This window comes from Gallus gallus, chromosome 1 (genome assembly GCF_016699485.2).
Source record: "Gallus gallus isolate bGalGal1 chromosome 1, bGalGal1.mat.broiler.GRCg7b, whole genome shotgun sequence".
NCBI lineage: Eukaryota > Metazoa > Chordata > Aves > Galliformes > Phasianidae > Gallus > Gallus gallus.
Genome location: NC_052532.1, coordinates 66,141,750 through 66,168,552, shown reverse-complemented (window position 1 = coordinate 66,168,552; position 26,803 = coordinate 66,141,750). Strand labels below are relative to the sequence as shown.

At 38.0% G+C, this 26,803-nt stretch overlaps 1 protein-coding gene across 26 annotated transcripts in view; it reads right to left on the bottom strand.

The window, feature by feature from the left end:
• Nucleotides 1-26,803, bottom strand: part of SOX5 (SRY-box 5) — a 641,599-nt gene that overhangs the window by 61,793 nt on the left and 553,003 nt on the right. The gene's annotated exons all lie outside the window — the stretch shown is intronic.

Genomic DNA, 26,803 nt, shown 5'->3' with positions numbered 1-26,803 from the left:
ATCACTGCTTGTTCCTTATTTTTCTGTATGTCTTAATCACCATTTATTCCTCTCTCTGTTTAGTCTCACTCTCCTTCCCTATCACCCATTCACTCATCTGTTCTCTCCCCGACTCTTCCTCAAATTTATTTATTCATTTATTCCATGTGTTACCCTCAGCCAGCCAGAACCAAATAGATGCAAATCAACTACAGATAAAAGTCATCAAAAACAATCCAGCCACAAATCAGTCACAGATTCAGATGCATGTATTTATCAGTGGAAGTTCATATCCATTCATTCTTTCAAGAGAAGAATAAATCCAATAGGGAGAAAGGAACAAGGGTTTGTGTGAACCAGAGGAGATCTGTAGCAAGCAATTCAAGGAAAATCAAGTCAGTGATATGTATGAATTAATATATCAGAAGGGCAACAGTTGTTTAAGAAACAGGGTGCATGGCTAGGGAATAACTCAATATAATCAGACTCTGGTCATGATAAAGCGGATCAAGATTTTGCCTTTCTTTTGCTTCCTACTCATGAGTTGATGAAACAAATTGAGACAACAGTGGAAAAGAAAGAAAAGATAAAAGAAAGTAAAATGACTATTGAGCAGGAAGGGTTCAAATGTGTTGAGAATCTGTAAATTAGATACTGGATAGTAAGTGTAGCACGGAAATAAAAGTAAAACCGACAACATTAGTTCGGACACTTTGAGATCCTGAACCAACACTGATAGGCCATACAGGGACTGACCTGCTGAGGACAGTCTCCCAGAAATTTCTGTAAGCCTCTGGGGCAGTATTTTAAAAAGTAAAGATCTACTTCAAGTAGCTTTCAGCCGTCAGATGAGGTTCAAAGAATGAATAATTAGCGCTAAGTCACATGAAATACTTGCATAACATGGTAAGGTTCTTAACAAGAGTACCATCTAACACCAATCCAGTGGTCACTGAGAAATGTGTTGCTCCTCCTTCCAGTACTGTCATCAATCCCCCTTTTGACAACATTTGCAATCAAGATGATGACTGAATAGGGATTGGGGATGGATTTCTCTATGCAACAGTCCAGGAGAAAAACCATCTTTTTAGGAGATGAGTGGAATATTTTTTATGATATTCAATGATATCAAATGATAAAAATGATATTCAAATCATTTTTTATTCTCAGTTAAGGGAATATACCTCAAGACAGATTTTCTTACAAGAGAGTTGAGTGGAGTAATTTGGAAAGAGGGGGGGAAGAAAACCCATAAAGCCTTCATTCATGCTTTTTACAAACTTAGTCCTCCTGCTATCAGGTTTAACATCTCACCTCTATTTAATTGATTTGGAAAATTAAAAATAAACATTAAATAAAACCTTATAAGAGGTCTCTTGTTAGAGTAACCTCTTATGAAGTCCCTTCCTAGTACACAAAGCAACTATTCTACTGAAAAGCAACATCATGTCCAGCTCTGAAGCAAAAAACATCTATCTTATGAAACTGCAACGGTCTGATTCCTATTTTACAAATAGGATTGTTCCAACCATTAAAAAAAAAAAAAAGACAGAAACATATAACATGCAGTACATTTCTTAAACTGTCAATATTTTTGAGCTTTGACATTATTGAGCTTCTCTGTTGATAGTTAGCTGTTATAGGACAGGATGACCTTTAACTTATACCCAAGGAAAGTGCACTGGTGTGACCAAGTGCTGTGAATCAAGACAGCTATGTGACAAGAATCTGTGCGTTCACTTCACAAACAAACTGAACTCAAACAAATGAGCATTTCTACCTCACCATCAAGATTTCAACAGTGTAGGAATCAGTCTCTCTTAAAATATCTGACCATCTCCTAAAATATATCCATCTATTTTTCACAGTAAAAAAATCAAGATTGCAAAAAGTATCACTGCTGTAATACACTGTTATTGAACCTCTCAAGATAAACATCAAAGAGGACCTCCTCAAGCCTGTAGCTAACCTAAAGACAACCTATAGCTAACCTAAAGACCCAGTCTCAAATTCCAGCATTCTAGGAGTCATTTCACTCCACTACAACTCATACAGGACTTCCAAACTGTAGGCTGTTGGCTGGTTTACTGTTATTGAGGTATTTAACTGAAACTAGTTGAAATCAATGAAGCACTGTAGCTTTAGCTAACTTGTTTTTTTTTCTTACTATACATAAATAAGGATAACAATCTGCTTTTAATAAGATAGATAATATGTCTTCAAGGAGGCAGTACTGGGTTTCTGAAAAAGCAATTAAAAAGTAACATCTATTGTTTGCTTATAACTACATAACAATGTGTGGGCTCCCCTGCCCATGTGTAATATTGCGTGCCTTGTTAATGTTTTCTCATTAACCTCTTATGAAAATCTGTATGGAAGCAAAATCATCAGAACAAAAGCATGATATGATACTACAAAGCAGGAGGTACAGTTATTTTTATAATATTGCCCCTCTGTTCTTAAGCTATTAAACAAAAAATTCCCACTCTCCCTAGGTCACCACCAAAACCATTTATAATTCTTCCAATATATTAAACAGAAATATTCAGCTGAACTCTCCAAATGGACTAGCTCTAACAGCTCTTGGTTTGATGACTCTGTAGTACATCAATAGCAAAAGCCTTAAGGTTAGACCGGCTTTGAAAACTTTCCCCTTGGGCATTGTTGTTACATGTTAACAATGCTCATTACTGCTTTGAGGTTACACTAAAAATGAATTCTTGTTCTATTAATACAGAAAATGAGAATGAGATTTAATAGTGATTTTAAAAAGGGTTGAACAAAGTGTTAGCAATTACACAGACAGAGATAGCTGATTCAAGCACCTATAGACATTTAGTTTACTGTATTATCTCTTATTAAAATATTTTTATTAGTGAACACTAGAGATTAAGAGCTGATATTAAAAAAGGGAGAGGGAGAGAGAGAGAGACAGGTGATACTGCAATGAGTTTGTTTCTGATATAAACTCATTCCTCAGTGGAGTTAGCACAGTGATGAATGTACAAACCACTGTGCTTAAATATTTGAACTGCTGACTGATCCAGTACTTCAATTTCTGTGTCATTCTAAGACCTATCATTAAAAATATACACATGAATGGCCCTGTTTTGACTTCACAGCCCTGATGGCTTTGATTTTTGCATAATCTCAGGGAAAAAAATGGTATACATTGAGATTCTCTCATCCAGAATGCACTAATTTAATTTTCCCTACCTTAAATGTTGCGCTTATATAAGGCATGCAAAGTTTTTGATTATGGCAGAAAGAATTAATTTTGGATCTGTTAGGTTTTGTTGTGTTTCTGTTGATTTTTCTTTAATCATAAAAGGTCATAAGAAATTAGAAGAAAAGAAGAAAAGAATTCCCTTCAACATTTGACACATCCCACTGTAAAACAGATTTTTAAAAGTAGAAGCAATGTAGAAAAAAGACAACTATAGAAATTTAGAATTAAAGCTGCCTTTGGCAATGGTCAGTAGCAATTCTTTCTGGATCTATAAAAAAAAGTTCTTCATCTCTCTCTTCATTATGTAACTAAAAGGCACAGATGCCAAATTTTCATCTTTTCTGTGTCTGAGTTTCCTTCGAAGATTCTCAGTTCAACACGTTTCAAAGGAACACACTAATTTGTATGTTCAAAACTTCAGCAAAAGCTTTAAATATCATTTGTTTGCACCAAGATTTTCAGAAAACAGATTTTCAGAAAACAGAGACAATACGTAAACACAAATCTAATACGCTCCTTTAAAATGTAACCCATCAAAAAACACCGTGAAGTAGATTTAACTCAGTTCAGTGCTTGATGTTGCTAGCTTTTACATTGGGCTATTTTCACCTTATGACATTGCAACTTGAGATCCTGAGATGTACTTGTTTTGTTTTTATTTTCTTCTTCATTAGAATCCTGAATAGAGTTGGGTAATTATTATTGTTCTACCTATTGAGTATTTTTACCACATCCATTTCCGATAAGAAATTGCCCAGTGCTGAGGTGTGCACAGGTCTGATATGACTCTTACTGGTAGAGGACCTTGCCTGAACTAGTGTTTCCTTTATTCACCAGGTGAAAAATACTAAGCTGGATGAATTTGCCCAAAACCTGTGAACCAGACAGGGACTAAAGAAGATGTACTAAATGTTGAAAAGCTAAACTGTTCTTTTCTGTGACCACTTCAGTTAACTTCTGAAAGCTTCCATCCTAACTGTGCTCACCATTTAGTCTAGGGAAGGAAGAGAGGTAAGCAAATCATGGATCATGAAAGAACAATAACTATTGCAAATTAACAGATAAGTAATGTGCTCCTTTTAAAAGTTAGGAGTTGCTAGCACTTGGCAGAACTGCCTAGAGAAATGGTGGATTCTGACTATTGATGCTTCAGTCAAAATCAGATGTATTTCTGGAAGATAAAGTTTAAACAAGGAATCGATTATGCTCAATAATATTCTACATCTTGTTTAGTCAGACTAGACAATCTAAAAGTCTCTTTAGCCTTAGAAAACCTGAGACTTCCTTAGAAAGAAATGTTAAGAAAAACAAGTTTTCATTAGAAAAACTGTAAAGCATTCACAAACTGAACAAGGCTTCATTTATACGCTTACTGCATGCAAGTTACAAACACAGCCTTGTAACTACCATCTCTCTCATATTAGAAAAACATTACTTTTAGAATCAGCAACCACAAGTCTCCATAAAATATGATTCTGGTAGCTGATCTCTCTGGTTCCAGGCCCAGAGTCCTTATTCCTGAGAATAATCCCACTGTAGTCAACAGGATTGCTCTGTCCATGCCACACTGAATGTGCTGGTTCTTTTTTTCAATTTGGAACTTCCATGGTATGACCAGCTGGGGATCCCTGGCATTCAGAAACGAGGCTGGAGTCCAGGTCACTGAAAAACTGAATGAATTTTAAGTCTCTATTTAGACTAATAAAGGCTTCTATCATCACTGGAGTACATTCCAATAATGCCTGCTTTGCTGGTGAAACAGTGGATAAAGTCAGAAATGTAGGTACAATTTGTGGCACCTCTGAGTTTTGTTAGAAATAAATTTCCATGGGTAGGATAATCACTTTAGGTAAAGTACAGCTATGTTCATACTGATAGGAGCTTTTATAGGAAAAACAGCAACCATTCTATGGCACTCTAAATATGCTAATAAGTTCAGTATTCTCTGAAAAGTATTTTTTAATTCTATCAATGGTAACGCTAGTCAAATTCTAACAAGACAAGAAGCAGCACCCAGAACATCAACTGACCATTCCTGACCAGTCACAGGAAGGCCATAGGAAACTCTTGATTAGAGCTTAGACCTCACGGCTCCTTTGTCCTGTGCCTTAACAAGGAGACAATCCTTCCACAGGATGTAACTGTAGGAACTTATCTATAGACACTTCCTATCAGAGGCTAGTAAAATCTATTAGTTTCTGTGATAAAATATCATTGCAAATTGTGTGTTTAAGATTGCCTACTCTTTACAAATGAAGATTTTTTTTTTTTAACTAGAAAACTGCCCAAGTGGCCTACATATTCATATATATCATGTTCACACCATATGACAGTAATTGAAATAGAGTGACTATAAGGAATGCATATTGGAGAGGAAACTGGATAACATCTTCTGGAAAAAGCTTGTTGGATGAAACTTTGCAGATGAACAGTGTTCCCTTCAATGGAAGTAATTAATATTGTATATTAAAAAAAAAAAAAAAAATCATTGGCCAACAACTTATTCCTAGTTGTAGTGTGCTGTGCATCAGCAGAATGTTACTCTTACTGCCACTGCTATTACATATTTCTATGTCAAGAGAACTTTTTTTGTTAAAATAAAGATAAAAACATTTCTTTGAAGTAAGGGCATACTTTTGACAGCATATTTAGTAAGGAGAATATAGTCAGATGGGCAGCAGCAATCCAGAAGACCAACAAACAGCCAGGCTGTGTAACTTACAGAATAGGCATTTGTTTTGTAAACTGCAGTCCCTTTATCACAAGCCGACTATTCTGTAATGAAGATGAAGTGTTTGTATGAGGGTTCCACATGGAGACTTCTATCCCAGTACAGCTTTTCCAAATTAGAAGCTTGAAATGAGCAAAGTGGCACAGACATTATATTCCTGTAGGAAAAAACTCCCTACTGCCTATTTGTTTACCTCAAGCATGTTTCCCAAGAGCTTATTACTTGATATATCCAGATTTTTGGCAATTACCTCCAAGCACCTGATTTCTGTAAGTGTATTTTCCCATTTGAGAGAGTAAAATTCTGTGAGTGGCCATTTGACAAAATACTTATTTCATATTACATTGCTTCACTTGACTGCTATTGTATATAATCATTCATTGTTATCCATTAAGTGACTAGAGTAGTCAATAAGCAAACACTGCAAGCAGAATTACTGTAAATAAGGTTCTATATATTTCAGATTGCCGAGCTATAATTAAGGCATTTCACTATTTTACACACATCTCCTAAGCAACTATTTCTCCAATGTTATTTATACACTTTCTGTTTGCATTTTAAGTTGTTGTATTCAACAGGGAATTAAGTCAAGAAAATTCTCTGCCTGCTTTAATACTGATACTGATTTACTTCAGATCTGAAAACTGTTTCTTCTGAAGAGCATAGCTCATGGTGGAAAGATTAAGGTCAACTGAATTTCTTATTTAGATAGCATGAATTTGTTCACTGGAATGTTGATATGGCATCAGATCCTTACTGTCTGATGATTGTAGGATTCCCCCATGAACTGTCTCCGCTCTTCTTCAGAAATGAAGTTGAGCAGTGTGACTTTTGCAGTATACCCTGAGCACAGCACTCATCGTGCTCTAGATAACCTCTTGTGAGAAGCTGCGATAAGACTTCTGCAATGCTGAAGTCTTCCATTAGAGGTAGAAGAAGGATGATAATCAGCTACCAAAAGGACCAGAGCCATGTTATCAAAGTATAGTTTGGGGCAGGAAACAAAGAATACATTAAATAACAAAAATAAGTTGAAACAATTCACTTGGATATTTTCTCCTGTGTACTTCCTAAAGGTCCTCCATGGATATATTCATTTGTTAATGACAGTATCAAACACTGAAATGAAAAATGTATTCTTTCTACTGTTTCCCCAGTGACATAAATATTTCTGAGCCTGGAGAACCATGCAATCATATCTGTTGTCCTTGAAAGTATAAATTAACATTGTTCCTTCATTCTGATGTGTACAGAAGCTCAGTGACATCCATTCAGATCATTCAAAAGCTTAATTTGCTCTTTTGAACCGAGCTGTATTATCTAGTCAAAGGGTATGGAAAAAGGCACAGGAGACAGAGACTGACAAACTCTTAATCCATCATAAGCAACTTTCAACACAGCTCACTTTCACAGGCTCGGAGAGCCACGGCTACTCTCTTCCATTTGGGGTAGAGACAAAAGATTGTGACATTTGTGCCTTGAAGGCAAACTAAGGACTGACTGCATCTGAGCTGCTTCCCTTGTGCCAAGCCTCCCTGAAAAGAATAGATAAAGGAGGAAGTACGGGTAGAAGAATATTGAAATAGAGGGACTGGTGGTGAATAGAGCATCTGAGTTGCAGAAGAAAACATACCTATTCTAAGAGCTGAAATAAAGCAAATGGATTCCTAGAATAGTTTTGAAGGTTTTTTTTCCCACCTTTGCCTTCTTCCTTACTAGGGAGTGCTAATAGGATGTGACGTGGCCTCTATTCAGCTGAAGTAGTTATTTTTATTTTTATGTTATTTTTGGAGGGGAAGAATCCACCTACCTTTCATGCAATTTTTGTTCATGCTCATTGCTTACATGCTCACCAGCAAAGAGATCCATAAAGCTGAGAAGTCTTACCTTGTCTTACAGGATCCTATTGTGAAGTCATGGTGTCAATATGGGGCATTAGCTCCATATTGAGTTTACTGCATTATTAATATTGCAGTATTATGCAACAGCATGATACAAAACAATTTTGGAAAGTTCTCTCTCATATGTACGTTTCCTCCAGCTTGACTCCCCTCTTTAACATTTCTAGCTATTACTTAAGTCAAAGCTTACAGAAAAGGTAAACTGCACTTACTAAACCTATAAGAAAAGTGTAATTCCAATCAATCAATCAGCCCAACTTTGATCTAGAACCTCACTGAATCAGAGTTAAGTCTGAGAAAAACAGCTGGATTTTGCTCTGGTTTTCATCAGTGAGTCCTACACACTTTTAGACTCACAGAAGCGCCTACCTTTAAACTACCTCTATTGCTATAAGCTGGATAGCTTTGATGCTTAAAAACAAATGCGTGTTTGTTGAAGGATGCTTGAGATTAGAAGATGGAAGGCTATGAGAAGGAAATGCTGGAGTGTGTAGAGGAGAGCTGAGAGAGTACAAAAGCAATTAGTTCCTTACTTTGGAGTCTTCTCATCATATAGAAGTGCCCATTTAATGAAATGAAGTAGTAGAAGCAAAACTGAAAAGCTGTTAAATCTTTTAATTCTTTGATTTTACGATAAAAATGGGTTTGGTCTGTAAAACTCCCCCTCCAGTGGAGCCCATAAAACTCCAGAGAGTTTGAAAACTTCTGTGAAGCTTTGGCACAAACTTCTCAGGAAATAACATCAGAAACTGTTTTCTGTTTCATCTCATTATTTCCATGCTTCCCATTACTAATGTAATGGGAAGAGTGACACTTTACGTATTCCATTAGGACACATACAGAAATTTAATTCTTAATTCTCAGAGACTTTGTTTCCCCAAAAGTGGTCTCCGAATAATTCTGAAATCCTTTAGGATTCAGTTTCTGACTCTCACTAGAGTGAAAGCACAGACACTAAGGTCCAGTGACACTGTATGGTCAGATTTCAGCCCACACACTAAAAGCCTTAAATCTAGCTTGGAACTCACTCTAATATGTCTCTTCTGGCACATTCTGTACTCAAGTTTAAGAAGTTGTAGGCACAACATAACATGACTGAAGGTCAAAGGGAATTAAATTTTTAACTTTTGTTTTCCTCACATGCTGTGCATCACCCAGAAGTAAAAAGAGTTTATACAAGCTTTGGAACTTTGCGTTTAGCTCAGAGGAATTTGATGGCTAATTCTAGCCTCACCAATTCATACAGATAACAAATGCCTGTTAGAACTTCATGTTCTTGTAACAAGAGCGCACATTCTACTTTTCACTATCAAGCTGACCAAGGGAAACTATATATAGTTCTAGAGAAGTGTGCCAGATCAAAAGCTCTTGTGACCAGAGGATCTCCATGCACTTGTCTAACAAGCACTTCAATGATAGTTGAACAACGTAGGCTTCTCTGTTTGGTTTTTTTTTTCCCACTGGCACCCTTTCATCCTGACAAAAGCTGCTAAGTCCTAGGCTCCTCCAGTTTATCCGAGCAACTCTATGGAAGCATCCCCTCTGTGTTTTAACTACACATCTTTTGCCCCTAAATCTAAATGGCATGAATGCAGATGTCTCCTCTCTTCTGTTTTTCAGGCAAAAAAAATAAATATGTCATTTATTGGCAATCGCCATTTATAGGACTGCAATACTAACTAATCTCTTACAGAATCCTCCATAGGCAGGAGGATCCTCCATTTTGCAACCACTAAGGCATATTATATTAACAAAAGCTCTATAATTCATTATTACGCCTGATGCATCAATGACTCCTTATTAAAATTGTTTTTTTTAGCCGTTGTGAGGCACTGGATAAATTTTTAAAACAGACATAACATGTAGATTCCTAAGTGAAAGGGGGGAGTTCTGAAATTTTTTCCCTTCATGCCGATTTCTTATGTGGAACTTTTCATAACATAAAAATGGATCTGCTTGTCCAGAAACAGTAAATACTGAAGTTACTGTGGAAGATTAGGAGATATTTTTCAATTGCTAAAAATGTGGTTATAAAAAGAGCTAACCCGCATTTTAAATTGTTCAATCTGGAAATCTGGATTACGAGGAGAAAAAAGAAAAAAAGTTTTATGTTTTAGAAAGCAGTATCAAAACATTAAACTATTTTCAATTCACAACAACAGCCAAAATTGATGTAAAATCAATTTTTAAATTGCTTTTGGCTGAGTTGTCTGTAAAGCAGAAGAGGTGGGAGTACCAAAGAGTGTGCAATGGAAATACCAAGACGCTCTTAACTGTACTCACACTAACAAGAGCTGCTATCATGAAGTAATAACATTATCCAGAAATCTTTGTTCATTACCTCATTCCCAATGCCATCTCATTTCACTTGAGTTACTTGAGTCTGATGATGGGGTTAATGAGAGAAGAGGTGTTTGAGTGGGTGTGAATTAGGGGCACTGCTAAAATAGAAGCTATTTTAACAGTTCTATGTTTAATATAGTCTCAAGCTCAGTGATATTTTTTTTTCAGGTAAAATGCTTGTATGTTCCAAGGCTTACAGTAACTTTGGCAGACTAAGGACAAGGCCTAGACACATTCATATTACGTAGAGTACTACAGTGAGACTCATGTTTCTATTTCTTTTTTCCCTCCATCATTTTACCCAAAAGTCTAACACAGCAGGAATGCTAATGCTTTGATTTCTTACATTCAGAAGTTTTCCCAAAATATTTGGATATTCACAGTGACCACAGCAGAAAATATCACCAATAGTCTCTTTCCCCACCCATCCTTGTACTCTGCAAGCCATCTTCCCATACTGCGCAGCACTCCATTATAATACATTCCAACATCTGCCTCCTCGTATGACCTATTTGATTGACCCTTTTTATGCTGCTCCAAGACTGGATGTTCTTTACAGTGGGGGAGGTTGAACAGTACTCATTACATCTTCAGTGAGCAACTGGTAAATATATGTCAATTTCGAGAAAGACTGGAAATACTGAGCCGGGGTCTTGCTCACTTCTCTCTATTTAGCCGTGATCAGCTCCATACAGTGCTCTACTTGATCACTAATAATATGTCACTTTTCAGTCCAGAACAGGGAAGGTCCCTTGTTGGCCCTCCCATCTATCACTAATATATTAAACATTTGTGCCAATTACATTTTTCCATTGCAAGTATTAACATTACCCAGTGTTTGTGACTCCAGCGTGGGAAGCATGAATAATGCAAGAAACAGCACAGTCCTCCATTACGCAGGGCTACATCTTGTTTTTGCCAAAGTCAGCAACTGTAAAATCTCTCTCAACTTCTCCAGCTCATATCATGGCATAACACAGGTTTTTGGTCTAAGTGATCACACTCGCTTTTATTGAAGGAGCATCTAAGGTAAGTTAAAAGCAATTCGCAATATTGCAGGAATTGAATACTATCCTTACACTCACCATCTATCTTTCCATCATGTATTTAACAGCACCAGCATGCTTCACAACCACAGTAAATTGTCCAAAGACATTTGGCAAGAAAAGGAGTGGATAATTCTATGAAAACATAGAGAACCAATGCACTGATCAGCACAGCAAGGTGTCTCCTCTTTCCAAGGACAGAAAACTCAATCGACACACAGCAGCTAAGTGTACTTGGTGGTTAAAAAGTTGCCCATAGTGACTCCAATGCAATGTCTTTCACAAATTCTAACCACTACAGAAATTTGAAATCCTTTGAGCTTGAGGTTCATGTCCTACCAACAATCACAGAAATATTCTTACTTTACTGTCCTGTCATGTACTTACTAACCGGAATTGCCAGGGCAAATGAAAAGAAGGGAAATGAACCACAGTAGGAAAGAGCCACTACGTAAGTGGGGAGTGAGGAGTAAGCAGGGTATTCACCTGACTAGGTCTGAGCTAATCACCCCGAACTCCTTTTAGAAAAGAAGTGAATGGAACACACAGCTTTAGGCCAGATGAACTGTACATTGTAGGCCTCCATGGCTAAAGATGATTCTCATCCTAACTCGCTGTGTAAAAACCAGGATAAAACTATGCTGAGCTCAGCATCTGTGCCACTTTTACATTTTATGCTAGCATATGAATTCTTTAAAATGGAATATATCCATTCTCTCTGAACTTCATAAAAAATACAAATTTCCTTTTCTCCTGCTACATAAGTAAGATGAAAAGTGACTTTGTCTTTCTTGGAACTTACAACTGATAAGGCACATAGCCACACTTAGAGCCTTCAGAATAGGGCATGTACCTCCCCAGAAGTTGCCTCCAGACTACAAGTCGGGATTTGTGTAGAGAACATACATGTTAACATAAAGTAGAGTGTGAACCTAAGGAAAATGATGACAAACACTGACAGCTGGCCAATCTTGCCCTTCTTTACTGTGTTTGACTCAAATATAGTATGTTTGTAAGAATGTGTGAAACACTTCTGAAAATAACAGTTATTCTCTATTTCAGTTTTAACAAGCAAAGGAACATGCAGTTTACAGCCTTCTTCAGAAAGATCTGATTTATTAAAATTCAGAGGGGAACTTCAGCAAATTCCCAGTGAGAATTACGTACCCAACTGACTGAATACCTGGTAAATTTTGGAACATGGGCTTTTCGTTATGATTTTTTTTCCTCATATGCTCAAGGTTATACTGATTTTATATATTGATTTCTTATTATTTTTACCTTCAAATTGTTCAAAAAAGAATCAGACCAATGGTTATACCACTGTGGTAGGTGGTGTTACTATATTTCAGAATGAAACTGATGACGATAATATGAGGACCAATCCAAAAGTAATGTCTCCTGTTTTATTATGTTTCCCCATGATGTCAGAGTTGGATGTTGGTGGTGGCATGCAGGCTCTTGGTCATTACTGGAGAAAATTCATAGTTGATGATGGTGACTATGTTGACAGGTAATTTTCTGTAACTGATAGTTTGCTCCATCAAACCGCGCTATTCTGTGCTTTGTATCTGTTGCAGTTTTCATGGAAATAAATAGAAGGCATTACTTTTGGAGTAAGTTGCGTACATTATTCCAATCAAGACAGAAAATTAAGAAGGAATCTTTGCTGTCTGTCTCTCAGCAATGACATGAAGACACTCTCTCTCATCCTCCTCTTAATTTTGAGAAGGAGATTCACACCATTAGAATACAATAAACATACTCTGCATGGAACATTCCCCATTTAGTAAGACCAAATATGATAAGATCTTTATTCTTCAAATTTACTTGTACTATTTAACTCTAAATCCTATCCTCGATATTTAATATACTGCAAGCTTATGAAATATCTACCAAGAGCTTCCCCCTGCAGAAGTAAGAAATACGATTGTAAGATAACAAATAATCACTCTGAAATGCCTTTTCTTCAATTTACTGTGCAGAAGGACGGTAGTGAATGTAATGAGCTTAGGATAAGTAACATCATAAAGGACATGTCACAGATCTTCTCCTAAATCTTATCTTCCAGCACTATTCATAATTAGGCCAATTCTTCAAATTGTTTCCCTTAAAATAATTGTTCTTACAGATGATATCTATCAGAGTCATCACTGAGGGTTTTTCACATTTTTGACCCTCCTCGAAAGTAAAGCATTGTATAAACTGTAAATTATTTTGAAAAACAAGACTGATAACAGGTAAAAAAAATATTTAGAGATGTTACAAGGTCTGTTTACAGAATTACATGGCATTTGCAGAAATGAGAGGAATTGCTTGCTCTAGACTTCCACAGTTAACTGTAACCTCTTTAAACTGAATTGCCATTTCTGCAGTAGCAGATGCAAGCAACCCCAAAGATGCTATCTGTTCTCATTGGCCTAGAGGAAATCTAAGAAGTTGTCAGCTGTATTATCCTTCCACACTCTCCTCATTCTCCCCCTGCTTGTCTTCCATATTCTGATGACTGTTTATGAGCTCAGCTGTCATTCTTTGCACCAGGGAAAGATAGATGGGACACACCAACCCCAACCTAAGTGACCTTTGGATGTGACAAGATTTTTAGGTCAGTCCTGCTAAATGGAAGCCTTGGTGTATCGAGGCTCGCCTGAGGGTGAAATTTCCAGTGAATTTATTATCTCCCAATGCCCTTTGGCCTGCTTCCCACCATCAAACACCATGGCAGCACTCGGAACAGGAAGAAATACATTAACTGGAATCTGATCGTTTTAAAAGGTTACAGCTGCCCAAATATAATTTAATTTCATACTTGCCCTTTGAGGGTTTGGTGTATATTTTCATTTTATGACTGCAAATGATAAAGCTCTTAAGATTCCAGGCAATAAAAAGGAAAGGGGGGAGAAAGTATTTTAAGGGTTAGAAGTCTATTCAGTTCATAGTCAATGAGCAAAGTGACATATCAGCTTTTTTTTTAATCTAACATTTCTTCACTTTTTATAGTATTCATTCCTTTCCACACTTGACCATGAACAACAATACCTCTTAGTGAAATCAAACCTGTAATGCCACCCAACGTGATACGAAAAGAACATCTGACTTGCAACCTATGTCCAACATACATTAAGGACATGATTCAGGGCAGTAGCTAAAGTGAACTGCAATGGAATTAAGTGAATGTGAACTGATACAAAGAGAAATAATCAGACTTAAAAATATGCTTAAATTTAAGCATAACACTTATTAACTAGAAAGGCTTTGGCTCATTTTCGAACCTCTTCTTTAACCTTTTCTGTCTGAGCTCAGGTCATATATACAAATTCATCTACCCATGCCCACACACTATGATAAAAGTCAGGGTACCCAACACTGTTCTCAGGGTAACACTCAACTTAATTAGTCTCAAATCCATGCAATGGTAATAATCTAATGCGAGAGTATATTGGGTATGGCATCCTAGTACACAATACACAATGCTAGGAAATTATACTAGTTCTCTCTTCTTCCCTTCTGAAAGTGAAGGAAGCACCACACACCCAAGCACAAGCTACCACGTGAATGTGACAGCCTTGGCTAGAGGCAAGAAGCGTGGAGTACTCACATCTTTCAATGCAGCCTCTGAAAACTGAGTTACAAAATGAACACCACCTTGCAATCAGACATTCTGGTATAATTGTGATGCTTGTTTCTTTTCCACAAACTAATCACAGGAAAAACAGGAAAGCTATGGGAAGGAGAAGGATTAAGTGTGAAGGTTGTGCATTTTGTTTTCAAATCCCCCATAAGAAAGTAATTACTGTTGGCTTTCCAAATCCTTCTGGGCCTCTTTAAATAACTTTCCCAAATAAACACTGATACACACTGTCCAAGTTACTTTTGCCACCAATATATCACACCAGCATATAGCAAGAAGCATAGCTGCCATGATAAAGGGAGTAGGATGAGTAGAGTTGATTAGCCTAACAGGAACTGTATTCCAAAGCAGCTATTAGTGACACTACAGGACAGCATGCTGCAAGTAAGTTATACGCGTGTGACATGAGCAGTGTCAGGGAAAGAGTTAACAGGCACAGGAGGTTCCTTTCGAACACCAGAAATCCCTTCTCTGCTGTGTGGGTAATGGAACGGGCACAGGTTACCAGAGACATGGCAGAGTGTCTGCCTTGGAGACTTTCAAAAGCTGCCTGGATGTGGACCTGGACACTCTGCTCTGGGAGTCCTAGATTGGGCAGAGGTTGGGGCAGATGGACCCAGGGGTCTCTGGCAACCTCAGTTCTTCTGGGATTCTGTGATATGACATAATGCTTTCCAGTAAACCTCAAGTCTGCAAATAAGTATCAGAATATTGAACAAATAGCATCGTAGTGTGAAGAAAGTAATAGATACTTAAGGTCAGCTTAATTTACTACAAGTACAAAATATGTCTATTAGTGTTTCAGAAGTTCAGGGTTTAACTGTAAAATCAACATCAGAGATGGAATAGGACTTGAGTCATGTTCTTTTGCCAAATTCAACTAGATCCATTTGGTCCCTTTAATGAAATAAATATGCTGCTGTATTTTATGGTAATGGCCCAAAATACTTTAATAACACTATCACAAGCTGTAATGTTTTGGTGCATTAACAGAGAACACACTGTTATAATTTGTAAAGAGTATTTTGAGCCATGAGAGGAAAAGAAGGAAGGGTTTTGTTGCCAGATGTTATTTTTACACTGTACTGTGGAGAGAAGTGTAAGTTGAAGAGTGGACACTTTGCCTTCTGAAGGGCAGTGGTGATGCTGGCCTTCCCGTGCAGATGTCTTGGGGGACATGCTGCCTCCCCCAGCACAGTATCCATGGGGATGCAGATAGGGACTCTGCTTATCAGACCCCTGAGTGCACTGTGGGGGACATGAACCTCCCCTCAAGATGCCTCATATCTCCAATGGATTAATCTCATTCCCTTGCACACAAACTAGCAGTCCTGAGCCTGTTAGGGAGAAATTAATTCTGTATCTATATGAGAGAGCTGAAAAAAGCCACACAACAGTCCCCAGACAGAATATGGCTCCCTCCAAGTGCCTTGGACAGACGTTTTTTTTTTCTTCCTGTTCTGTTGAAATCAGTATTGTATTCTCCCAGCTTAGAAACACAGTGACTGTTTGTGTTTTTCTTTCCTGTACACCTAGTTTTTAATTTTACTTTGTTTAATTTACATATTAGCCCGATTTATTTTTAAGTACAATAAGGAAAGACAACTCAAGACGTGGCTTGTGCTGACAGACCTGAACTTTGTAATTCTAGAGTCTGTAAACCTCTGAGATGACTTAGCAAATTTCCAGTATGTTTCTGGCTGGGTAGGTTACCCATAACATGACTGGCCTCAATGGCTAAGAGGTCTAGGCATGTAAATCCTGTAGTTTGCAATACTCTTCTCCTTAGCTATCAGTGAATGGACAGGAAAAGAAACAGACAATAGGCAAAAACAGGAAGCAAATAAATCAGTTCTGCAAAGTGGAAGCCAGTCTATGAATTAGACTTGTGTGGTTTACAAACATAAAAGCTTGCCTTGTGGACTGCTAGGAGCTACAGACACTACTGCCTCAAAATTGTGTTCAGATTGATCTTACAAAATTCACTGGAGGGAGAAACAGTAAGCACCTCTGAAAGAAGGAAAGGAATTTGAGGAAACTGAGCCTAAGTATTGGGGAAACAATTACACTTTGACATGATCTCAGGAACAGGTTTACACTATCCAGGCACACCAGAACAAATAGGTTCAACACTGAAAGTTACATCTCCAAATACTACGGTGTCCGCTACGGAGGTAAGTTCAGTTGTTGTATTTACTATGCTGTTTGCATGTTTCTATCCCATTCTGCCTCGTCAATATGAAATGACCTAAAACTTCAGAGAAAAAAGAGCCATCACAAATTAGCTAGAAAGAAGACATAAATCCGAATTCTTACACGTTTATATGTTATACCAACCTGCACCAAACAACACACTGTGCCTTAAGAGCCAGGTACAAAAAAGCAAGCAAGACTTCAAGAGAGAACTTCTTCCTGTGTTAACTTTTAGGATGCATAAAAGGTAGTTTGCTGATTTGTGGGCACAAAGGAGTGAGTGAGCTTTCTGTAAGTCTGTTTTTCTCACTGTTGCTATTTGTTATCGGTAACATTATTCTGCAAGCTTTGAAGAGTAGGCACGTGAGTGATCTGTGGTTTTCCTGTCTGTTTGTCTGTCACAAGGTTCTGCTGAGACACTGTAAATACCCACAGTTAGCAAAGCTCAGTGTGAACACAAAAAGTCAAAAATATCCAGAAAAAAATTATTGGTCTGAGTGCAGCTTTCACGTTTTATAGGAAGCCTACAAAGCCCCCAGTTGGTGGTTTCAGAGCAAGTACCCCCAGCCAGCCAAACCCCACTCAGTGTGGCTTTGCATTCCTCCCCCTGCACAGACAGTTTGCTCAGGATTATACAATCTTATTTGCATGATTATATAATCTTCTTTTCAGCAACATCCCTCTGAAGAGCAAACAACATAATAGGAAAACCAGTAGTGTAAGCCAACTGTTTCAAAACCCAGCGTCTGGAATGTGCAAAGGGAGCAAAGTAGAAAAAAAAATAAATGTTTTTTGGTTTTGTTTTGACATTTTTAATCTAGACCTTTCCAGGGGGAATTAATTCAAAAAGAACTCTAGCCACCACTCAACACTGCACTCAGTAAAACACAAATGCTAACGGTTTTTAGGTTATCCCTATAGGATGGCTATAGGGACACCTATGAAGGCGGCTTTCCCCTCTTTCTCAACAGAAGTTACTTTGGGGCGCTGTGAGACACTTCTTGACTTTTTCCCTGGTCTAAGACTCTGGCACTCAGGTGTTGTTGCCTTCGCTGCTATTCTGACACAGGTTTCATCCTGCAGCTTGTTGAGCTCACACCACTAACGACATCACTCCAACCCACCAAAGTCCCACTTATTGCACACGGAAGAATAAACGAAGTTCCAGCTGATGTGGATGCCTCCATTCCTCCAAGGAGCTTTTTCTCCTTACAAACAGAGGTTGTCCTAGACAGGACACTGTGGAAGTGAAGGCTGTCATATTCCAGCGTGCAGACAGGCTCCTCTGCAGGGTGCTAAAACTACTTATGATGTCACTTCAGCAATATTCATCTAAAATTAATGCCTTATAAATAATCAAGGAGTAATCTGCTTCTGTCTGTCAGTCTAACCCCAAAAAGAAAGAAGTGTAACGATTTTACAAGAGAAAAGAAATTAAGGATGACCTGACCTTGCAAGTATGCTTGCCAGACAGTTACGCACGCTTTCTTGCCTGACCTATTTTTCCCTGCTCACACCACAGAGACATTTCAAACAAATGGCCAGCAATTTAGGCTGCTTAAAACACAGGAGTTGCTACTCAAACACCACAGTTGGGCACCTTAACGCCTCTGCCAGGTTTCCAAAAGTTTTTAGTCTCTCTTGTCAAGTTGAAACAGGGCTCTATTTATCAGTCCATAAAGGACTGTGTCCAATGTCACAGTTTTCCACTCTCTTGCAGAAGTTAGTGTACTGGGTAGTTATCACGGCCTAATATTTTGTTGTGGATCACAGGGTGTGAATGGACTGTGTGAAGAAGTACACCGAACACACACATCTAATATACACTGTAGGCATACTAGATGTTTTAGCTATAACACAAACATAAGGAATAACTTGCAGTTAATGAAAGTATTTATAGCTCAAGTAAGCCTTCTTACAGCCTACGTTTCAATGCTGGAATACTTTCAACCTGATTTTGAAAGCTGCTCAAAACTATTGCCTGTTAAATTCCCATCGGATTTAGAGAACATCTGCTTCCCACTAGGAGAATCAGTGTACCAGTTTTCAAGATGGTAATCACATCACCTGTAGTACGAGCTATTTAGTACCTGTGATTTTCAGCCTTTTTGGTTTGAGGCCTCCACAATCTTCTTAGAGGAGTCAAGGACCAATGTAACGTGACATAAAAGCCTACTTACAACAGGTTAACTTTTCTGAGTCACCTTTCAGACCCATTAAAATTATTTAATGGCCCCTTAGCAGAAAAACACTGAATTATACTATTATGAGACATTTAAGGTCACTGCAAGAAAAAGGTATGGAAATGGCCATCTTTTGCCAATTCACAGAAGTCAAGGAGATAAGAGAAAGCTTGAAGCAGAGAAAGACAAAAGAAAATGACCGCCTCCCCCCCTGCTAAGAGATAAGGAGAAAGAAAAATAGAATAAATGTGTGCATATTGAAGATGAGGCAAAGGGATGGGGTTCTGCATGGAGGGCCTTATAGGGAAAGAGACAACAACAGGAACCTGAAGGCTAGTAAATATGAAATAATATGGAAAAGACATAGCTTGTGCTATTTCCATTGTCCAAATGTCAAACTCCTTCTGGGGAGCCAGGGTGGGGTGGAGTGGGGGGAGGAGGAGTAATAGCTTTATGAGCATCTTGTAACAGGTTCTTCCTAAAGGGGATTTCTTGAAAACTGCTGGGCTCTGATGCTAGCCCATATGCGCTCAGGAAAGTCAGAGAAAACGCTGGCTGCACTTTTTCCAGGCCTATTTGCATATGTTCTTTAGTATGCAGAATGTCTCAGTATGTAATTGAATTGTTGTTTTTGCCTCTATTAATACATATGCAAATGAGTCACTACTGCAGCTGTGCTGTATTAATCATATGTGTGCTTCTGTCTGTCTGCCCTGCAGGCTCAGGGTCGGAGGGAGGGGGAAGAGGGAATTCAGTCTCTAACCTACAAGAAAACTCACTCATGCAGACAGAGGTCTGCTAGCAAACAGCAGGCCTGAGTTACAACCAAAAGGAAGACACGCTGGTCATTTTTCAGTCTTTTTCATATTTCATAGATACGGATGGAATCTGAAAGTTACGCAGAAAGGACCGTTAATCTAGATAAAATGAATAAGCCATCACAGCTAATTCTTTCCCCTGGAGGGCTGGGAAGGGAGTTAAAATCTGACAACCCACAGAGTAGTCATGATATTGTTTTACCATGTGTATTTACTGCCTGTAAGTGTTCACTGTGCATATGTTCAGACAGTCACAGTGCACAGTAAATGACAAAGCCTTTATAGAGTCTCCATATACGAGGGCTGTTTCAAAAGTAATGCCTCCTATTTTATTTTGTTGCCCCATGACATCAGCGGTGGATGTTGGTGCTATGAGAGCAGAGGTTGAACCTTCCTGCCAATATCCTGTTAGATTTGTTGCTGTGTGACAGATGGCAGCAGAAGGGCAGTCTGACAAAATGGTGTCTGACATGGAAGTGAGGATGAAGCAAAGGGGTGGCACTGAATTCCTCCACATGGAAAAAATGGCACCTATTGACATCCACCAATGCTTGCTGAACATTTCTGGAAACCAAACGGTGGATGTGAGCACAGTGAGCTGGTGGGTGGTACATCTCAGCAGTGGCAACAGACACAGTGGGTATCCTCTACTGGTGCAAATTTTTCATGAGCGTGGCACGTAGGCTCTTGTTCATCACTGGCAAAAATGCACAGCTAATGGTAGTGACTATGTTGCAAAACAGTGTTTTGTTGCAGAGAATTTGCTCTAGCAAATAGCAGTATTGTGCTCTTTGTATCTGTTGTAGCTTCCATGGAAATAAATAGGACACATTACCTCCAGAACAAACTATGCAAATTCTGTCATACTGATTGCCTTTCAGAAACCGGTTGGATTCTGATGTGATCAAGCTTTTCATTCAAATCCATTTTGACAGAATACATTGACTTTTCCTGTAAAATCTGTAAGTATGTATCAAAGGCAAGTACGGACTATTACATGCTAAATACACAGTACATTTTTTCTACCATGAAGACTACTTATTTGAGCTGGTATGTTCTGTGGTTAATACTCTATACAATCTATCACAGTCCCTAGCTCTGAGTAAGTTTCCTAAGAGTGAGGACAAGTTGCATCCTAGCGTTGTAAGACGTGCCTTTGAGTTAACTGGGAGGAACTTTTCCATTTCAAAGCACAGGGATTCCTCAAAAGTATTCATTGACTATCACTACCTCCTCAATCCAAACCTTGCTTATACAGCTCAACAAATATTTTAAAACCATTGCTAAGACTTAATTAAAAAAATATCTTGGAAAGTTCAAATTCTTCAGTACAACTTTCCCCACAACAGCACAGAGACCTTCACCCAGTTTAGATGGCTCAGTTATACCAGAAGACAGAAGCTGGGAGTGTAGAATCTGCATGAAGGCAACAATTTTAAAAACTATTTAAATGGGACATTCAACAAAAACGTATATAAAATATCTTGTTTTATTACTCCTATTACTATCATTATTTGTGATGGTCATCATAAACAGCATAGCAATACAGTAAACTAATGGCAGATGGACGATTGCCATCTTTTGGTTATGCTAATGAGAAACAGTGTTTTTCATGTACTTAGCTGGTTTTTTTTTCCCCCCAGATGTGGGTGCTCACAGTGAAAACCTAATTCTACTTTTTTATGCTTAAGTGGATTGCACGAGTTTTATAATACTGTAATTAAACTGTACACTAATGATTCATTCCCTACAAATTAAGCCAGAGTCCTATTAATGAAAACAGGTAAAACAGAAAAGCAAACACTGAAAGAACGCTGAAAAGCTTATAAGGTGTTTAAAGTTAGACGCTGCCCAGAAAATAGAAGGAATAACTTGCAGTGCTAAAAAGTGGTTTACCTTCTCACAGACGAAGAACTGATTAAAGTAATAGCCCAAAGAAATCATGAACGTAGATTGCAGACTAAATGAATAATGGATAAAGTACTTCCATCTCTTCGCTACGTTCAGCAGGGACAGTAATGGGACATCAGCCCCTTCTTCTCTATCAGAAACAATTCATACGGTCCTGGGCAACCTGCTCTGTGTGTCCCTCCTTGAGCAGAGGGTTGGACTACACGGCCTCCAGAGGTCCGCTGAACTACAGCCATTCTGTGGTTTTGTGATAGGTCACTTCAGCTCTGGTAAGTTGGTTCCCCAACAGAAGGAAGGAATCAAGCTTTCAGTATTCAGATGTATCACTACAGTGTTTATAAAACTTTTTTCAGGGTTTTCTTTGACATATTTGAGTTCTTGTAATACTAGAAGATCAAGCTTAATCTGGTCAAAACTGGTTACATCTACAGATTATAGTCAGAAATCAGAAAGAGATATGCAAAAAATAAATGTGTTTGACAATTAATGCATGAAAATACAGTGCCATCTCTTTAAAGCAAGAGGGGAAGTTCTACCATCAGCAGTATCTCAAATGAAACTTAAGGAGATAGTTCAGTGAAATAATCTGAACTGGCAAGTGGAGAAATGTAGCTCATCCCTGCAGTGGTGCAGAAGCCAAAAGGCAGTCAGCCTGGAAGAAAAAAGGGTATCTGACTGAGCAGGCAGTCTTCATGCTTCATTTTTGTTTCATAGGTAACAGATGTTTTATGTAATACTCATATGACCACTGGAACAGTCTATCTCCTGATCATTCACTGTATACTTGTTAAATAGCTCTATCGTTTCTGTTTCCTTCAAGTGAAACAAACACAGATATCACAGATGATTATGTGGCCCTTAAGATATCTAGAGGCAAAGTTTTTCGAAGGAAAATTTAGAAAGGATCAGACACCTAAATAACAGCAAGATGAACAACACTGAGAAGCACATAAACTTCAAATAGGCTTAATTTTTTTCTGAAAATGTGGTCCAGGCAATGTATGTTCAATTCCATTGAAATTCTGTCCTTGGTATGTGCATCTCCCCATAACATTGAGAAGAATTTTGTAGCCAAAGGAAAAAAAAAAAAAAAAAAGAATCTGAAGTATTTCCATAGCAAAGAAAATGCAGGGCAAAAACCTTGACAGAATTATTTTTTTCAGATGTGCTTGAGGACTAAATCTGCTCATCATCATCAGACAAATTGCTATGGAGAATCAATCACGATTCTTCAGAATTGAGACCCAGCTAAAATACCTTCACACCAGTAAACTGACACAAGCTTCTATTTAATCACAGAACCACAGAATGGCTTGCATTGGAAGGGACCTCAAAGACCATCTAATTCCAGCCCCTCTCCAATGGCAGGCACACCCTCCACTAGATCAGGTTGCCAAGGGCCCATCCAACCTGACTCTGAACACCTCCAGGAATGGAACATCTATAGGTTCTCTGGGCAGCCTATTCCTGTGCCTCATCACCCTCACAGTGAAGAATTCCTTCTTTCTATATAATCTAAAAATACCTCTTTTTAATTTAAAACCATTACAGTGTGTCCTGTCACTTCATTCCCTGACAGATTCCCTCATCTTTCTTGTAGGCCTTCTTCATCCAAATAAAGACAGCTGTGGTCGTAATGTTGAACACAAGCACCAATAATCATGATTTCCAGTTTGCATCATGCTAAGATGAAGAGGGGAAAAAGGTTTGGATGCAGGCACTCTGAACTTTTTGGAGTGTATTTTCGAAGAGCAGGAGTTTCAATAAAGTCTGTATTATATCAAGTTGCTCTATTCTTAATGAACACAGAATGTCTGTAGAGTAACAACACCCTGGCAGTTGTCAGTATATAACCAGCATTATCTTTCAGTACAGTACACACAGTATTTGTATGACTGTCTACTAATCCGTTGTCACTATCTCACTATCAAACAAAAGATCTGGGAGATGTGAACTGTTTGCAGACCCTCTGGTGCATACCCCTCTCAATTTTTAGATCAGGCTATCAGGTTCCATATTTTGTAATGCTCAGAAAGCACTAAGGAGCTTAGTACTATTAGGAAAAAACAAAAAACAAACAAACAAACAACAACAACAACAAAAAAAAAACATACCAGACAGATATAATTTCACAGTGAATTTTCTTACACCTTTGGAAATGTTTGTTCATACTCAGTATGCTCAATACAAATGGTATTAATCAATTCAGGACCAACTTAATATTTACGTTGTGTAGAACTTGTCACTTGGTATCTATGCTTATAGCTATAAATGTTGATCATCGAGACAGGGAAATTTAATTCCCTCATCTGCTGAACCACGTAGAAAAACATCATGTTTAGATAAGGCATACAGAGGATCTTCTGATTTGTCAGCCTCATTCAGTTTTATTTTTGTTCAATTCATACCAAATCACTACACTGCATCGCTCTTTAGGAACAAGGCCATATGGAATTTACAAGGGGGAAATCAGCATCAGAAACCCACCTGCTAACCAAGTGGAATTTTATTGCAATGAGACTATCTTTTAAATAGACACTTCACAAAGTTTGGGAGTGAACTTTATCACTGAAAGAGGAAAGCCAAACCCCCCCCCTTTTTTTTTTTCCCCCAAAACATTAGTGTCATTAACTGTTGGAATGAATGAATGTGATGGGCTGATAGACAGCTCTTTGTCACAGATGATATTCAAACATGCATCATGTTAATTGCAGCTTCTCCAACATGGGTCCATCCAGCTCCTCATTTCTTAACACCTAACCATGTAAGTTTTAGCTTCCATTCTTATTGAGTCATTAGTCTCTCTATGGATACTGGAAATGAAGGTAATCACGTATGGCTAATTGTGGCAGATATCAGATGACAGAATCTGTATACCACAGTGAGGGCTCAAAAGCAGGGAGAGAAATGGAGGGCGTCAGATTACAAACCTGTCAGTGGGAATCAAGAGGGCATTTCAAAATGAGACATTACATTTTAACTGACAAAGGGTACATTTGCCACAGGAAAACAATCAGATGCTAGCTGTCCTTCTATAAATATACTATGCTTTTCATTTATAAGGAGAAAATTCAATTTTGAAAACCAGGAATAGAAAAGTACTTCCTGTTGATTTCACAGTTTGCTACCAAAGCCATGCTCTAACTTAAAATTCTCTAATGAAACAGCAGAGGTATGTTTATTATCACTATACAAATAAACAAGAAAAATTCCTTGTTTTTGTCTCCATTAAAATATCACCATGTACCAAATTTTGCTGGGAGCAACAAAATGCTTATTGTGCCAGGTTCTTTGATCTCTTCTGAAAACCACTGCTTTTAGTATACAAAGCATGAAAAGTAAGTGATAGGGAAGATAGAAAAAGAAGAAAAGAAGGAACACTGTGTTTTTCTGACCTTCTACTGTCAGATGACCAGGGGACAAAGTGTTTGTAGGGAACACTATGGTTATATATAATGTACATGAATTTCTGAAGTAAGAAGAGTTCCTCTTAGAAAAAGACTGTAATGGCTACACATTTACTCATAATACTTATAGATGGCTTTGGATCAGTTATTCATGACAAACATCCTGAAGAAACGATCACCAAAAACCAACACTGAATTTGAACAGAATTGGGAAACCACAATGCTTTTAGGCCAGCAGCTATGCTCTGCATCAGGAAAGCTTCTCAAATGAGGTCAAAATAATCTTCACATGATTTTCCTTCAGATTCTGCTCCACTCATATTAAAAAGGGTGAAAGTCCATTCTGAATGCTTTATTGTAAAGTCTTTCACAAAACACATCTAGTCTATCTAACTCTTTCAAACGGCACCAGAAACGAAGAGACACGTCCAATTTCTATTAGGTTACAGTGATAGCTAAAGTCACTGTCAGACATGAAGAACTATGACTGGATAATTTTTTGTAGCATATTCACAACCTCAAAGATCAAACATGAAAGAATCTACAGTTAGTACTTTGAACCTCTCAGCCTGCCTAGCTACCAAACTTTCCCTCCAACTCCAGACTAAATAATATGCAGTAAAAAAAATACAGGTTAATGTACTCAATTCTTTCCTTTTAATATTCTCATTTACACAGAAACACAAAGCCTCTGAGGTTTTCAAATTCTTCACCACCTGAACTCATCTTAAGATATTTATAAAGTCAGTAACATTTGCACACAGCCAACTTTTTATAAGAAAACCATTACTCTGATAAAGCTCATTTTATTCAGAATGCTTCAGCCTGCCACATGCAGAGATACAGCCCAAAGCTGGTCCTGAAATGAAAGTATACAATCCTCCAAACTTACTGGATCTCTGATGCAGTCTTTTAGGAGAAGACTGAATGACTATAAATGAGAAGAATTAAACTCTATCCTCTTTTTTCTCTCATTCCTAGCTAGCTCCATTTTTTGTTTTCATTTTTTCCTTCTTCCTTCTATATGTGTGTTCATGTGTGTTTGGCTATTGTAAGCACATTATCAATACTGACATTACTCCTCAAAATTCTTCTCAGAGGGTTGACTTTTATGGCTCCCATGATTCTTAAGCCGCCTACGGTATTTGTAACTCACAGAATCAGAAGCTAACACACAGACAGTGTAGCTTTTCATACAAAGGCACAATAGGAATGAATGTATTAACCTCTGTGGTGCATGGAATGTGTCAGCTTACACACTGGCCGCTATTTCTGTGAAACTCTGCTAACTTCCGCTGCCTGTGTTAAAATAAAATAAAATCTTCCCCAGAATTATGTCCCATGCCCTCACATGCTGGTCAAACAACTAAAATATCTGATGTCAAAGAGAGCCTACTTCATACTGATGCTGGCCAAACTGAGTTTGAGAAG